At 41.7% G+C, this 12,486-nt stretch overlaps 1 pseudogene; it reads left to right on the top strand.

Moving 5' to 3' along the window:
* Positions 1 to 11,833: 11,833 nt before the first annotated feature.
* LOC129646694 (60S ribosomal protein L23-like) lies at positions 11,834 to 12,260 on the top strand (annotated as a pseudogene).
* Positions 12,261 to 12,486: the final 226 nt, after the last annotated feature.

Genomic DNA, 12,486 nt, shown 5'->3' with positions numbered 1-12,486 from the left:
AGAGACAACTCATTGGAAAAGACCCTGATGCTGGGAAAGATTGAGGGCAGAAGGAGAAGCGGATGACAGAGGATGAGATGGTTGAATGGCATCACTGACTCAATGAACATGAGTCTGAGCAAAATCCAGGAGACAGTGAAGAACAGCAAAGCCTGGAGTACTGCAGTCCATAGGGTCGCAAAGAGTCAGAGATGACTTAGCAGCTGAACAACAACAACTTTATAGCACAGGGAGCTCTACTCAGTACTCTGCAGTGACCTATATGGGAAAAGAATCTAGAATGGAGTAGATACATGTATGTGTATAACTGATTTTCCTTGATGTACAGCAGAAGCTAACCCAACACTGTAAATCAACTACACTCTAATAAAAAAAAACAAAAACAAAAACTGAAGAGACATTTCTTCAAGCCAGGAAGAATTCAATTAATTCCAAAGTGTCTAAGACACTAAAATAGGTGTTGAGGACAGGGAACAGAGAATTAGGAACACAAATACAAATATGACATGGTTCCAGCCCTTTGTCTCAATTGTTCTTCTTATGAAGTCTTTTCTGCACCTCCCTTCCCAGAATCTACTTTTCTACAGTATCTATAGTGAGGTCCTCACTGTCCTGGGACATCTTCTCCCATAGCATCTATAATGTTTCATTGCACTTTGAACCTATTAAACAAAGGAGAACCCAGCAATTGGTCCTCCTTAGGCAGGAGGAGAGGAAAAAATTTCAAATAAAGTTAACACATTATTCTCCCTACGTTTGAGTGCCAGCTCCTTCAGGACAGGAAACGTCACTGTACTGAATGTCTAGTACACAGTCTGGAACATTGTCAGAGTTCAGCATGAACTAGAATGAACCAAAATGAATGACTTAAGTAATTCAATCTAGTAGTCTAAAGAAATTAACAACTAAGAAACAGGGCAGATTAAACAAAGGACCAACTCAACAGATAAGATTTTTCCAAATGGGAGTGTGCTGCTGAAAAAAAATATGCTAAAAAAAGCCCCCCAAAGTTGAAATATCAGAGAGAAGAATCCATAAAACATGCAGTATAACATTATCTTTTACCTTTTTCTGGTTGTTTTCTGAAAGCATCTTGTAAAGATCATAATTTATTCTGCCCCAGTGTTCCATAATCACAAACCACAGGCAAGGTACACAGTGTTCACTGTAAAAATATTTGTATTTGAATCTCTTCCCCCTCAGCTCATCTTCTGTTATCCGGCTTCACATCTCCTGATGCTGCATCTGGGAATGCTGCAGGAAAGGAATCAGACACCTTATTGTATTCATGGCAATATTAATGGCCTGGTGGGTCAGACAGTAAAGAACCTGCCTGCAAAGTGGGAGACCCAAGTTTGACCCCTGGGTCAGGTAGATCCCCTGGAGAAGGGCATAGCAATTCACTCCAGTATTCTTGCCTGGAGAATCCCAAGGACAGAGGAGCCTGGTGGGCCCCAGTCCATAGGGTCACAAAGACTCAAACACAACTGAGTGATTAACACTCTCACTTTCTATTTATCGAGTTCCTCCTATGGGTCAGGCACCCAGCATCTTCACAGTTCAGTTCAGTTCAGTAGCTCCGTCGTGTCTGATTCTTTGCGACCCCATGGGTTGCAGCACACCAGGCTTCCCTGTCCATTACCAACTCCTGAAACTTGCTCAAACTCATGTCCATCAAATCAGTGATGCCATCCAACCATCTCATCCTCTGTTGTCCCCTTCTCCTCCTGCCTTCAATCTTGCCCAGCATCAAGGTCTTTTCTAATGAGTCAGTTCTTTGCATCAGGTGGCCAAAGTTTCAGCTTCAGCATCAGTCCTTCCATGAATATTCAGGACTGATTTCCTTTAGGATTGACTGGTTTGATCTCCTTGCAGTTCAAGGGACTCTCAAGAGTCTTCTCCGACACCGCAATTCAAAAGCATCAGGGTGACAACGTACAGCCTTGACGTATTCCTTTCCCAATTTGGAACCAGTCTGCTGTTCCATGTCCGGTTCTAACTATTGCTTCCTAACCTGCATACAAATTTCTCAGGAGACATGTAGGGTGGTCTGGTATTCCCGTCTCTTTAAGAATTTTCCACAGCTCATTGTGATCCACACAGTCAAAGGCTTTGGCCTAGTCAATAAAGCAGAAATAGATGTTTTTTTGGAATTCACTTGCTTTCTCAATGATCCAACGGATATTGGCAATTTGCTCTTTGGTTCCTCTGCCTTTTCTAAATCCAGCTTGAACATCTGGAAGTTCACGGTTCACATACTGTTGAAGCCTGGCTTGGAGAATTTTGAACATTACTTTACTAGCATGTGAGATGAGTGCAATTGTGTGGTAGTTTGAACATTCTTTGGCATTGCCTTTCTTTGGGATTGGAATGAAAACTGACTTTTCCAGTTCTATGGCCACTGCTGAGATTTCCAAATTTGCTGGCATATTGAGTGCGGCAATCATCATCTTTAGATGATGATTTCACAGCATCATCTTTTAGAATTTGAAATAGCTCAACTATTCCATCACCTCCACTAGCTTTGTAGTGATGTTTTGTAAGGCCCACTTGACTTCACATTCCAGGATGTCCGGCTCTAGGTGAGTGATCACATGATCGTGGTTATCTGGGTCATGAAGATCTTTTTTTTCATCTTCAGAACAACCCTAAATACGTGGGCATCAGATTTCCTTTTACAGATGGTGATTTCCAAAACCAGGTTAAGTAATTTTCCCCCAAACTCCACAGTAACAGGAAACAGAGTGAAGAAGTGAATTTTAGTTTTTCTGACTTCAGGGCCAAGGCACTTAAAGACCCACCTGATCAATGGCCTTAGAATTAATTTTTCAGGAAGTAAAGGATATTAAACACCAACTCAAATTCTTCATTCTCAGAAAAGGGATCCTCCTTGTAGTGGGTTCTGCTGCTCTAAACTGCCCTTTTGAGGAGAAGTGGCAACTCTGATATACAGTTTCAGCCCAGCTCATCTGCCTTCAGGAACAACATTTGTCCATAGATACAGTTGAGAAGATGGGGCTGAAATGAAGTGTCGCTTTGCTTTGGAGGGCCATATTCTGTGTCAGAGAAAAAGGTCTTATATTTTGCACTGAGTCCACAGCAGGCTCAGGAGGAAGCATTTCCCCCTCTCACAGTTGCAAATGCTCTACCCAAATGCAGGCATGTAAATAACCAGAATAACTAGAGTCAAACTCAAGCCTCCAGGGAGGAAATTCATAAGCACTGTGCAAAGTGGTTTATAAATGTCATGTTATTATTTCTTAAAATGGGTTAGGCAGGTGTTTATCCACGCTTTTTTATAGACCAAAATGATTCTGCATTCTCGAATCTTTCTCCCGTAGACTGGAAATGGTTACAGGCTGTCTCCAAAGGAGAAAATGAATGCGTAAAAGCACATGGTGTGTTAGAGCTGGCAGGAGCCTCAGAGTTCAGCTCACCCAGCCATCATCCTGCCGTGGCCAGGAGAGCTGGTGACTTGCCTCGGGACACATCCTGGACGCATCAATAGATGAGCTCGGCCGGAAACCCAGCTCTGCTGCTCTCAATCCAGGATGACTTTTATCACAGCCCGGGGGGAGCACTGTTAATTCAGGGAAGCAAGACTCAGTGTGCCATAGACGGACTTGGAATGCTAATGCAAAGTCAATATGCCATGATGTTTCTTAAAAGAGTATGTGTGAAGATTTTTACACAAACAATGCAAGGTGATTTTTTTTAATATAGATAAGGAAAATATGAATGGATGGGAAAAAACAATCATCTTACCACCAGAGACAGTCACTGATTAAACCCTGGTATCCATGCCTCTGGACATTTCTATGCTTGTGTGTGCTTATAAAGTGATCCGCTTGCACACATGAGACCACACTATAAACATTCTTTGATAACCGGCTTAGTAGCGTATTTCAGACATCTTTCCAAGCGGATGTATCTTCATTTATGTTATTTTTTATGGCTGACTAGCAGTCCCTGGCATGACTACATAATTTATTAAGCCAGTTCCCTAAGGTAAGACTCTGACATTTTTTCACTAACAAAAGCAACAAAACATGATAACTAAATGGCCTCAACCCCCTGCCAGGGCTGTTTCCTCAGGGCTGTGTCTGCATAGACAAGTTACTAACCTCCCAGCCGCTTCCTCTACCGGCCATCACGCCTCTCTCGCAGGGGATGTGTGCTGTCTTAGTGGAGGGAACACAGCCAACACATTAGTTGTTTTAGTTCTTATTATTTAGTTGTATGGAATGTTATTATTATTAACAAAAATCTTTTGTAAAATTTATTTTATTGAGGTATAACTGAATTACAATGCAGTGCTGAATTCTGCTGTACGGCACAGCGATTCAGTTATGCTTATACTTAGTCCTTTTTATATTCTTTTCCATTATGGTTTGTCATAGAATATGGAATACAATTCCTGTGCTGTGCAGTAGGACCTTGTTGTTTATCCATCCTATATATAATAGTTTGCATCTGCTAATTCCAAACTCCCAGTCTTTCCCTCCCTCACCTCCCCCATCCCTTGCCAACCACAAATCTATTTTTTATGTCTGTAACTGCTTTTGTTTCATAGATATGTTCATTTCTGCTATATTTTAGATTCCATATGGAAGTGATATCATATGATATTTGTTTGTTTGTTTGTTTGTTTTTACTTATTTCACTTAGTATAATATCTCTAGGTCCCTCTATGGTGCTGCAAATGGCATTATTTCATTTTTTTATGGCTGAGTAGTATTCTGTTGTATAATATATATGTACCGCATCTTTATCCATTCATCTCTCGATGGACATTTAGGTTGTCTTGGCTATTGTGAATAGTGCTGTATGAACATTGGGTGCATGTATCCATTTGTCTGGATATATGCCTAGGGGAGGGATTGCTAGATCATATGAAAACTCTAGTTTTAGTTTTCTGAAATTTTTCCACAGTGGCTACACAAATTTACATTCCCACCAACAATGTAGGAGGATTATAAAAATCTTTCTAGCTAGATTTGTGTTCATACTCTCAATTATTTCCTGAGAGTAAGTCCTAGAAATTGCATGACTAAATAAAAAAATATTAATAGATTTTTGCATTTAGTGCCAATTGCCCTCTTAAAAGATTGTACCTATTTACTTTTCTGTGAAAAAAAAAAAGTGCTCATTACCTTACATCTTTTCCACAGCAGTCATTATGATTTTTTAAAAATAATTTTTACGAAATTTAATGGTTATAAATCTAGATCATTACTGTTTCAATTTTATTTCATTGCGTGTTGAGAAGTTAAACAGTTTCCATCTATATTTTGGACATTACATCTCTCTTCCTTTCCTTCTCTCTCCTTTTTTGTTTCCTTCATTTAACTTGTCTCTAACACAGTTTGATCTCTCTGAAATTGGTCATAAGGTTCAATTAGCAGCTGCTTTAGCCCTTCAGATAAGAAAAAAAAAAAGCCCACTGGACTGTTATAAACACCATGAGGACAGAGATGTGGACTGTTTTCCTTCCTGCTATCAATCTTCATAATGCTTGGTTGTGAAATGTTCCCAGTAAACCCTGATGGAATGGCTGAATGAATGGATGCCTGGATGATGGGTGGAAGACCGTAAGAATTATTCCCTAGAGCAGCTTGCAGCAACTGTTATGGCCTAGGTGCCAGGTGTTCCAAGCCTTCCCTTCATTCATTTAAAGAATGATACCCAAGCTGGAGTCACCCCTCTCCCTACCAGAAACTCCTTCCCATCCCTTTGGGAGAGTTATCTTGTTATGAGACCATATATCACCAAGCACACAAGCAACTCAGATTCAGTTTATCTGAGGAGGAGAGCCTGAGTAAGCAGTAAGTATTCATCAGATAGCTGATCTTACCTTTCATGTTCATCAATAAATCTATATTGTGAGTCTACCAAGTGAAGAAACAAGGGCCCAAGGAGAAACAAATATAGGAAGAACATGGAGGTGGGGACAAGCTGTGATGCTGTCCTCATCCTCAAGAACAGGAGTCCATCCAGGTGTTACAAGAGCCAGCAGGTAAGTAACTGTGCTAATGCAGCTGAAAATGATGGAACACAACCTTGATCTTAAGGGGGCAGTTACTCCACTGCTCTAGCCCATTGCTGCTGTACCAAGAATGTGGGTGTAGAGTTGCCAGAATCTGGAATGTGGTGTGAAATAGCCTGATTGAATGTTGGTTTAGTTTTGCAACCATTATGTAGGGCCAATAAAATGTTAGATCTGTCACTTGTTGGCAACCTACACCCAGGAAACTGTTCAACTTCAGCTTCTTCAGTGTTACTGGTCAGGGCATAGACTTGGATTACCATGATATTGAATGGTTTGCCTTGGAAATGAACAGAGATCATTCTGTCATTTTTGAGATTGCATCCAAGTACTGCATTTCAGACTATTTTGTTGACTATGATGGCTACTCCATTTCTTCTAAGGGATTCCTGCCCACAGTAGTAGACATAATGGTCATCTGAGTTAAATTCACCCATTCCAGTCCATTTTAGTTCGCTGATTCCTAGGATGTCAACATTCACTCTTGCCATCTCCTGTTTGACCACTTCCAGTTTGCCTTGATTCATGGACCTGACATTCCAGGTTCCTGTGCAATATTGCTCTTTACAGCATCAGACCTTGCTTCTATCACGTCACATCCACAACTGGATGTTGTTTTTGCTTTGGCTCCATCCCTTCATTCTTTCCGGAGTTATTTCTCCACTGATCTCCAGTAGCATATGCCAAAGCCTTTGACTGTGTGGATCACAATAAAGTGGAAAATTCTGAAAGAGATGGGAATACCAGACCACCTGACCTGCCTCTTACGAAACCTGTATGCAGGTCAAGGAGCAACAGTTAGAACTGGACATGAAACAACAGACTGGTTCCAAATAGGAAAAGGAGTAGGTCAAGGCTGTATATTGTCACCCTGCTCATTTAATTTATATGCAGAGTACATCATGAGAAATGCTGGGCTGAAGGAAGCACAAGCTAGAATCAAGATTGCCAGGAGGAACATCAATAACGTCAGATATGCAGATGATACCACCCTTATGGCAGAAAGTGAAGAAGAACTAAAAAGCCTCTTGATGAAAGTGAAAGAGGAGAGTGAAAACGCTGGCTTAACGCTCAACATTCAGAAAACTAAGATCATGGCACCTGGTCCCAACATTTCATGGCAAATAGATGGGGAAACAGTGGAAACAGTGGCTGACTTTATTTTGGGGGGCTCCAAGATCACTGCAGATGGTGATTGCAGCCATGAAATTAAAAGACGCTTACTCCTTGGCAGGAAAATTATGACCAGCCTAGACAGTATATTAAAAAGCAGAGACATTACTTTGTCAACAAAGGTCCGTCTAATCAAGGCTATGGTTTTTCCAGTGGTTGTATGGATGTGAGAGTTGGACTATAAAGAAAGCTGAGCACAGAAGAATTGATGCTTTTGAACTCTGGTGTTGGAGAAGATTCTTGAGAGTCCCTTGGACTGCAAGGAGATCCAACCAGTCCATCCTAAAGGAAATCAGTCCTGATTTCATTGGAAGGACTGATGTTGAAGCAGAAACTCCAATACTTTGGTCACCTGATGCAAAGAGCTGACTCATTTGAAAACACCCTGATGCTGGGAAAGATTGAAGGCAGGAGGAGAAGGGGACGACAGAGCATGAGATGGTTAGATGGCATCACCGACTCAATGGACACGGGTTTATGTGAACTCTGGGAGTTGGTAATGGACATGGAGGCCTGGCGTGCTGCGGTTCATAGGGTCGCAGAAGGTTGGACACGACTGAGAGACTGAACTGAATTGACTGACTGACCCAGGAAACTGACAACTCAGAAAATACAGCAGCCATGCTACAAATGAGGGGTGCAGGTGGTAAAGAGAAGAGGTCACCAGGGAAGGAGCAGTGCTTATGGGAGAGGCAGCTGAAGGCAGAGGAAGGCAGGGACCTCATTTTGTAGAACAGATGTTCAGATAGGTTGAAAGGACCATTGAATGAATCCCTCAGTCTTTCAAAAGCTATAACCAACAAAGAACCGGTGTGCAGGGCATGGATGCTAAGTTAGGCAGAATGCATTAGGCCAAGTGGATCTATAACTATTGTGAATATAGGATCTGGCAAATTCAGTAAGACCTTACAGGGCTACAGTTTGGGGAAGCTGGTAAGCCCCAGTCTCTGTAGGATGGAAAATCCTCTCCAACCTCCACCGAATCACAGGTGCACCTCTTACCCTATTTTTTCACCCTGAAAGTCACCCAGGATACTGCCAATTTTGGACACCCACAGGCAGGGATGCCATGGCAGCCTCCACCAGCCTCACAAGAATCAGAAGACTCGCAAGCCTGACATTGCAGAATTTATACCAGGAGGCTCCCATTTTAAAAGCTGCTGCCCATCCTCTTCCCCTTTAAACAGCAAACTCGTGTATGATGTTCTATTTTTTGGCTTGAAAATGCTCCAGCTGAGTACTTGCATGGTTACCATGGCAACTATCAGGTAGCATCGTCTTGTGCCTGAAGCTGAGACTGCCAGCAAGAAAGCCAATACAGTAGTATATTGTTTCTTCCTGGACTAATCTTTTAAACTGTAGCCTATAGAGTTCCCATAATATATTCAATCAGAAGCTTGAGTGGTTTATTGAATTTAATGTGTCATGGCTCTCCTTTGACAGTGCAATCCATTCAGCAGTCGGTCTTTATTTTGAATTTTCTCCTTGGCAGTGAAAAGTGCAGAGCTTACTGTGGTGCACGTTTTGTGATTTCGGAGATTTTAAGAAAGAAAATGGCTTTGTACACACAGACACTGTCTTTTGAATCTCACACTAGTTGAAGAATTATTTATCTTATTTTGACTGGACCCAGGTGGGCTATTTGCCAAACATCTGATTTCTAGATATCGTATATATCACCAGGGAAGAGCTAATATATTTCTGTGATTGGTGAACCCTCTAAGGGGACAAGAAGTAAAAGTCAGCTGGTTCAGTCAAAGAGTGGCTGTCAATTCCAAGTCCTCCAGGGTGTTCCCTCCATCCATTTCCTAAGAGAGAGGCCACATTCCCCACCTCCCCACCCCAGCCTTCTGGGTGTGAGAGAGAGGTAAGGTAAGCAGAGGGTGTGACCACACTTACTGCGGAAGGGCCAGCATAATAAGACATCATGATTGGAAGTGCTCTTTGGGGTCAAAAACATGAGAAGCTCCATTGCTCCAGAAACTTTCAGAGTAGATGAGAGACTAGACTAGAAGATTTAATGAGTTGCTGTGCACTTGTGCTCAGACCTTTAAAAGTCTGACAGAAGTGTGTGTAAACACTGGAATCCCTTTTTGTGTTATGCTTCGAGTGTGAAACAACTCAGGATGGCATTGGATTGCATGGACATAGCTTGGTACATATTACAATTTTTTAATTGAAATTTTAAATGTTTCTAATAAGTTAATAGTGTTATCAAACTGCTGTGCCTAGTCGCTCAATTATGTCTGACCCTTTGCGGTCCCATGGACTGTAGCCCACTAGGCTTCTCTGTTCATGGGGATTCTCCAGGCAAGAATACTGGAGTGGGTTGCCATTCCCTTCTCCAGGGGATCTTCCCAACCCAGGGATCAAACCTGCATCGCCTGCTTTGCAGGCAGATTCTTTACCATCTGAGCCACCAGGGGAGCCCATCAAACTACTGACTAATTATAAAATCTTTACTATTAGGATTTCATTCAGTGAATGTTAGCTGAACACCCACACTGTTTTAATTTTTTTTTAACTGAGAGGCACAAACATTTCCATCATTGATCCAAGCATGAACCTTTTTGGTAGTTTATTATTTACTTACTTACTAATACCTTAGGAACTCCCGTGCACCCATCATTCTCTAGTCATAGTTCTAGGTGTTGTGGGAAGTACAGAGATGAAGGAACAGGTCACACCTTTCAAGATGTGAAATTTGATGTGATAAGTGTGATAATTTGGTGTTGATAGGCTGATAGCGACTTCCAAAGACTATGTCCAAATCCTACTCCTAGGAACCTGTGACTATCATTTCATTTAGAAAAAAATAAAGTCTTTGCAAATATAATTATGATAAGGATCTAAAAATGCATAGATAACTGAATTCTCTATTGTTGTTGTTGATGTTCAGTCTCTAAGTCGTGTCCAACTCTTTGTGACTCCATGGACTACAGCACGCCTGTCTTCCCTGCCCTCCACTCTCTCACGGAATTTGCTCAAATTCATTTCCATCGAGTCGGTGATGCTGTCTAACCATCTCATCCTCTGGCGCCCTCTTCTCCTTTTGCCTTCAATCTTTTCCAGCATCAGGGTGTTTTCCAACAAGTTGGACATTCACATCAGGTGGTCAAAGTACTGGGGCATCAGCACCATTCCTTCCAATGAATATTCAGGATTGATTTCCTTTAGGATGGACTAGTTTGATCTCCTTGCAGTCCAAGGGACTCTCAAGAGTCTTCTCCAGCACCACAATTCCAAACCATCAATTCGTCAGCACTCAGCTTATTTTATGGTCCAAATCTCACATCTGTACATGACTACTGGAAAAACCATAGCTTTGACTATACATACCTTTGTCAGCAAAGTGATATCTCTGCTTTTTAATACGCTAAGTTTGTCATAGTTTTTCTTCCAAGGAGCAAGCATCTTTTAATTTCATGGCTGCTGTGCCCATCCACAGTGATTTTGGAGGCCAAGAAAATAAAGTCTGTCACTGTTTCCATTAGAATTCTCTGAGTGGACCCTAAATGTCATCAGAGAGAGATGGAGCTTTGTCTCACCCAAACAGAAGATAAGGCAATGTGAAGACAGAGGCAGAAATTTGAGTGATGTCAGTACAAGCCCAATGAACACCAAGAAATCCCAGCAGACATCAGAGGTTGGAAGAGGCATGGAGAAAATTCTCCTCTAGAACCTCCAGCAGAAGTATCACCCTACTGCTACCTTGGCTTCAGCCTCCTGGGCTCCAGAACTGTGGGAGAATACATTTCTATTGTTTCAAGCCAGCATGGTTGTGATAATCTGTTACAGCAGCTACAGGAAACTAATACATTTGGTATGATAAGTGAGGTATGCATATGAGCAGCTATAAGGGCAACAACTATAATAACTAGCATTTACCAAACACCTCTGGAGAAGGCAATGGCACCCCACTCCAGTACTCCTGCCAGGAAAATCCCATGGATGGAGGAGCCTGGTAGGCTGCAGTCCATGGGGTCACTAAGAGTCAGACACGACTGAGCGACTTCCCTTTCACTTTTCACTTTCATGCATTGGAGAAGGAAATGGCAACCCACTCCAGTGTTCTTGCCCGGAGAATCCCAGGGACGGGGGAGCCTGGTGAGCTGCCATCTATGGGGTCGCACAGAGTCGAACGTGACTGAAGTGACTTAGCAACAGCAGCAGCAGCACCAAACACCTCTATGCTAAGCATTTTATGTGCGTTATTTCTTTAGTTCTCCAAACAATACTATGGGGCAGGGACCATAATCATCTCCATTTTATATATGAGGTAATTGAGTCTCAATGTGTTAGAAAACCATCCCAAAGTCTTAGATCGAAGTAGGGACATTCAAGAGATTCAAACACTAAATACTGAAAAATATACCAACTCACCACCTAGGTAATGAAATCATACTCACACAACCTGATCTTTAAAGTACAGATCATCTATGTGTGTTGAAATCAAGGCTGCTTCTTTTTAGACTTTCTGATAGAAAAATTCTGAATAGTTTAACAGAAGCCTCACTTTTCTCTACCATTTGGGCCTTTATACTGGTACTCTAAGCCATACTGCATCTACCCAATAAGAAAATTGCTGCATTTTATCTCTTTCTGGCATGCAAGATGTCAAAGTAGGGACATGGTAACTTCTCTGGTGCAAAATTCCAGATTTCCTTGTGTCTTCCAGTTGGAGCCATGACCAACCACGCTGGCAACGCTGGAGCCAAAAATTTGTATATCATCTCTGTGAAAGAGAACAAGAGATGACTAAATAGACTTCCTGCTGCTGGTGTGGGTAAGATGGGGATAGCCACAGTGAATAAAAGCCAACCAGAGTTCAGAAAGAAGGTACATCCAGCAGTGGTAATTCAACAATGAAAGTCATACTGGAGAAAAGACAGTGTGTTTCTTTATTTTGAAGATAACATAGGAATCATACATAGTAAACAACAAGGAAGAGATGAAAGGTTCTGCTGTCACAGGACCAGACGCCAAGAAGTGTGCAGACTTGTGGCCCAAGATTGCATCCAGCACTGGCAGCGCTGCATGATTCTTCAGCGTATTTGTAAAAAAAAAAAAAAATTAAAATAAAAAATGATTTGCTCCCTGCCCGCACCCAACCAAAAAGACAAGAAAAGAAAATAGCTATGTTTGTCTAACACAAAAATGTGTAAAATACCTTCAGGAAATATGGAGTCAACCAGTTTTGCTGAAGCAAAGCTGTTTATATCAGAGTTATAAGAAAGGAAAGCAGAACTTTGTTCCAAGCCCAAAGA

This window comes from Bubalus kerabau, chromosome 3 (assembly GCF_029407905.1).
Source record: "Bubalus kerabau isolate K-KA32 ecotype Philippines breed swamp buffalo chromosome 3, PCC_UOA_SB_1v2, whole genome shotgun sequence".
In the NCBI taxonomy this organism is placed as follows: domain Eukaryota; kingdom Metazoa; phylum Chordata; class Mammalia; order Artiodactyla; family Bovidae; genus Bubalus; species Bubalus kerabau.
Note: the sequence above shows the minus strand (reverse complement) of the source record. Positions and strands in the feature narration are given on the sequence as shown.